The sequence below is a fragment of the Amblyomma mixtum genome, chromosome 2, assembly GCF_055824585.1.
Source record: "Amblyomma mixtum isolate Tamu chromosome 2, ASM5582458v1, whole genome shotgun sequence".
Lineage (NCBI taxonomy): Eukaryota > Metazoa > Arthropoda > Arachnida > Ixodida > Ixodidae > Amblyomma > Amblyomma mixtum.
The window spans coordinates 237237886-237243356 of NC_143013.1; positions in this window are offsets into that span (position 1 = coordinate 237237886).

Here is a 5471-nt window from a genome sequence, read left to right on the forward strand (position 1 = left end):
CCATGTCAGCGACAAGACCTTGAAGGCTGCATGCGTTGCGACACTAACGCGCAATCAAACACGCTTCGCCTTAGAATCATATCTTGGCCCGCTTCGGTACGACGTCTCCCAGAATGCCCTGCTGCCAGACCAAAGTAGCGCTGACGCTGCATATGATATGCTTGATGCCTGCAGTGGTTGCACTCTGTACAAGGAGGAAGTTTTTCTTGCTCTTAAATTACGCCGGGATAACGAAGGCCAGTAAGGCAACCACGCTATCACGTGATGTCTGCGCTTGCGGTTTCGAGTGCAACGTTTCCCTCATTTCTCGACTCACTTGTGCGGAACTTCCTCGCATCGACCTGCGCACCAAGTACGAATTACAGAGCCGTGGGTGGTGCATGTATTTCAGTCATTCAAAGGAAGCTTTTTTTTGCTCTTCAAGGAAATTTGTACAACATATTTAGGCCGATAGCCTACATGGCTATCATTCCGGTCCAATACAGAACCAGAGATTTGGACAACCCCATAACAAATATTTAAACTAAGATTTTGACAAAATGCAAACAACGAAGTGAGGCAGCCAAAGTATCCGGTGTCCGATTGAATACAAAAAAGGCATTATGGAAACTGCATATTGAAACTGCAAACCAACATTTTAGCAAAACACACACAGGAAATTCAATCCAAATGCTAAGAGCCACGTCAAATAGCGAACTCAAATCCTACTTGGCTGTACGAGAAAAGCAAGTTCACAGTGCGCTTAAAAGTTCTGGCAAGCGTTATTTCTTTTCGAAATGTATTTCACACCTCCTTCCCAATGAATTAAATTAATATCTCACTGTATGTGTTTCTATACTTGTAGAATGGAAGGTGAAAACTGCTGTTAGAAGCAGGTCTTGTGTTGCGTACAGGCAAAGCGAATTTCTCTTACACTATATCGCCCAACAACCGCTCGTTGCGCTCGTCGATGGGCAGGAAGAGGCTATACATGTACGCAAAGGTCGTGAAGGAGGCACCTAATGCTCATTTTGCGAAGTTTATTTTTAAACTGGGTTCTCGCGCATCCAGGATTCATTCATGAATTCTATGCGTGTCTATTCTGTACTTACGTTTCGTTGAAAGTATAAAACATTGAACGTTATTGAGTCGAATCATGGATATATTTTAAACGCGCAGTTGAATACAATACAAATCCATCTTAGTTTAGTTAATTTTGATCAATTCAAAGTTATTCGAAATACCGTTTTGGTCTTTCTGAAATTCTCTTCATCTATATTTTCCCCCATCTGGTCGGGCAAAGTTTTCGCCACTTTTCTGTGTTTGTCCACCCCGCGAGAAAACTCACGAATGTAAAACAAGCGCAGTTTCAATGTGACTCGAAGTCACGACTCATTGATGGCAATATTCGTCCAGTCTTTATCAGTACCGAGCCTTTGGTGAACGTTCAATTTGACCAGATAGGAATTGTGTCGCTCTTAGAAAGCTTAAAAAAAACAATGCCACCGAACCGGATGGTTTATCTATGGTCCTATATCTTCTTGGGCTCTTTCTTTGTCAAGGTAGCTGCAAATTCTTTTCGCTAAGTCATTACAAGGGTCTCATTTTCTGCAGAATGGAAGCTTGCAAATGTTGTACCTATACATAAAAGGGGACCTGGGAATGTTGCTTCAAATTATAGACCAGAGTCTTTGACCAGTGTGACTTGGAAAGTTTTAGAACACATGTTTTTTACTAATATTATAGATCATTTTAGTATACACACTCATTATTAAATTACCATCAGCATAGCTTTCGCAGTGGTTACTCGGGTGCCTTTGTCCATGACCTGTCAAGTGCATTGGATAAGGGAAATTCTGTGTGCTGTAGATTTGTAGATTTTGGGAAGGCTTTTGACGTTGTGTCACATTCCTTATTAATACAGCAATTATCCTGGTACAACATAAATGAGGACGTTATTCGGTGGATAACGGAATATTTGAGCATTAGGCGTCAATGTGTTGTCTGCGGTAAGCAGTCGCATGAGGTTGGTATAACATCAAGGGTGCCTTAGGGATCCGTCTTGTGTTCTTTACTGTTCATAATATACGCGATTGACATCTTTTCGGGTATTTCTTCATGCACACCTATTTTTGCGGATGATTCTGTATTGATTGAATTAATTAATGATTAAAGTGACTGCGATGCATTACAACCGGATTTGTGTAAAGTAGCCCAGAGGTGTGAGAAATAGGGAATGCATGTTAATTTACAAAAATCTGTACATATGTGTTTCACTAAAAGGAAGGTTCTCCACAATTTAACTTAAAACATTAATAATAGTAGACGGCTTTCAACGTTGGAAATAAATATCTTGGTGTATATTTTACCAGTGCAATGTCTTGGCGTCGTCACGTGGATTTTCTTACTGCCAAATCCTGCTGCGCTTCGGGCTTCTTGCGACGCAACGCAAAACTTTTCCCTTTAAAGACAAAACAACTGCTCTGTAATACAAATGTACAATTCAGTATGCTTGCACAGACTCGGACCCGAAATCATTGCTTGACATTCAGAAGCTAAAAAGAGTTCAGAATTTGGCCGTTCATTTTGCTCTCAATAACTATGGGCGATATTTTAGCTTAATGAGCGCTAAAAGAGCTTTGGGTTGGGACACACTTCAAAAACGTACGAGAGTTCTGCGTTTAAAATTATTTCATAATATATTTCTTCCAAAACCAGGAATAGGCAGACGCAAATATATAGTAAACCGTGATTATGTGTCTACGGATTGATCACCCACTTAGAGAATACAGATGCCGGACTGACCTTTTTTTAATTTTCTTTTTCCCGCAAAACAATTTTTGAAATGAAGCAAACTGCCCGAGGAAGTAGTGTCCATATTAGCAAATGATTCATTTTCTTCCATGCTGTGACAGTTACGTATAATAATTCTGTGTTCTTTCTACATCAGTGTTATCTGTTGTAACCACCTGCACACGATGGCATTTGTATACTTTTTCTTTTCAAACCCCCTACTGTAATGCCAGACAATGGCGCTGTGGGTATGGTAATAAATATATAAATATACATTGCCTCTTACCGCTCGGCTATCTCCACTTGCCTTTTTCTTCGTTGCCTCTCATTTTCGGCCTCTCCCTATTTCAGCGCATCGCTCTTTCGCCTTTTACTTTGCTAAGCCGCATAGGCCAGTGGTGCTCCTACTTGGTGTTTCTCCTTAACTAGAACAATTGCAGTCGAGCGCGCAGTGCAGACTTAATTTATCAGAGTTTGTTACATGTCGTCATGGTTTACGCGTCTTCCAGGGAATCATTTGGCGCAAAAAAAAATAAATCCCTTCGAACCGCCAAGCCCAACTACTTTGCATAGACGGCACCACAGTGATCTTTTTGTCATCCCAGCAGTGACGATCGCTTAACTAAACTACTGGCAGTTCACCGGACGTTTAACATTACTTTAAAACCTTCGGTGGACGCAATCTGGCTGATGGCGGTGCATATGATTTAGGAGTGAGCTGGCTGCAGATGTCAACCGGTTATGGAATCGGAAGGCGCTTTTGTGCAGCACAAAGATTTGAAAGAGCGATTTAGGGTAGCTTCAAATGCTAAAGTACTGTGGTTCGCATTTAATCAGTAAAAACAGACAATGTTTCACTTTTTCACTTATGATTAAGGGTTTTCGTGGCGTTATAATTGTAATCTTTATATTATGCGGAAAAGCCATAATGAGTTAGTTGTGTATGACACGGCGCTCAGCTTTTTGTCTGCAGTTAATATAATCATTGTCGTGACATTATTTTTATAGCCCTGCGCATTACTTTATTCATTCCTTGAGACGGCGGCGAGGGAATAACATATTAAGTAAAGGCAAATTATACTTTTCATTTTGTGCAAGTGTGCCATGCAGCGAGGGAAGAGATCTCATAATATTGCACAGCACACTAGTGTATTTGCATTTCGCTTTCATTGAAGGGAGGCTGTGACCTCGTATACACCAGCTGGTATAATGAGCATTTAATCGGACGCGGCAGGGCGTGACGCTGCATGTTACCCGCAGGTTGTAATGGAATATTATACAACTGCAGTTAATACTTGTCTTCTACGAAGCAGTAATTCGTTCAGATTACGCACACTACTTCACTGTTTGATTCAGGCCGATGTATATTACCGTACGTAGACAGTTTGCAGACTTGATTTTTTATGGCGTCTGATTGTTATAGAATACGTTCTTGGGTAGTTTTTCCCACTGCCACGTTAAGTCATGCACAGGAAGTTGTGATCAAAATACTGGCTTATTATTTCTAAGCTCTGCCCGAATGCTCTGCGCACTTATTTCGACAAATTTGGCCAGAGTATACTGTGTAACTCAAGAAGCATCATTTTCAAAAACCCAATGAAGATGCATGTGATGAGTCTGTGAACCATGACGTTCAATTCAGGACACTTTCTGTCCTTCAGAAAACCTTGGGTATAAACTTTTACGAAAAAACAATATGCACTAAGGTCCAATAAATTTTATGAATCAAATTTGACTTACTTTTTCCAAGACTGCCAGAGTTTTCCAGTTGCTGCACGGCAAAAGGCCTGAAGTCGGGAATTTCTTGTCTAACTGAGGGAATTTTCCGGTTCAGCATAGAACATTACTTCTGAGAACTAAATTTAATCGGAAATTACTAAACAGTCTTATCGTAATGATTGAGAAAATCCACTGAAAATATGATTGTAGCCTTAAAACGTGTGACCAATTCATTCGTGCAGAAGGGCTTAACGCTCTACGATTGAAACCTATGTCAGAGAAATGAAAAATATTTCCTTTATGATCCATATTCTGTTTTGATATCCTTTTCCAATGTTCCTTTTCATGATGCATAAGTTGTTGCAAGTTAGTGCTGCGTGATGGAACGGATTTTAAAAAACAAGCGCGAAAGAGTGCACGAAGCATTCTGCTATACGGGAGTGTCAATTTTTTTGTTTTTGAAGTTTTACAACAAAAGCTTTTTGTACAGCCGATTTAGTAGAAGCTATTTATGGGGTACAACGGCAACCATGTAATGCGTTCCGTGTGACGCTTAGGTGGTTACCACCGTCACGAGCCTCAAACCGCGATTGATGTGTCCTCTGTCACAGTGAACCAGTCATGCACCCTTCATTGCCACAGAACTAACGGAGAGTTTAGCTTGTGATTAAGCGACACGGAGAACTAGATTAGACCCCTTCGTGCAAGCGGGCTCTGGACTTCACGAATTGCGTCGGGGGCAGGATCGAACCGATGACATCGAGCGGGAGAAAGTCGAGCATGCAGGTGATAGTATAGGCGGCGAAGCGGGCCGCGTGGCTGCAAACCGGGCAGCGGCCTGTGAAACGACAAAGCGGTCCTGCCGCTCCAGACATCTCGGCTGCTGCTCTAAGCCGGTAAGATTAGATATCATATTTTGGCTCCAAGTGTATAACTGGAAAAAGTTCCTGTTTGAAGCAAGAGCAATGACGAGAGGCATC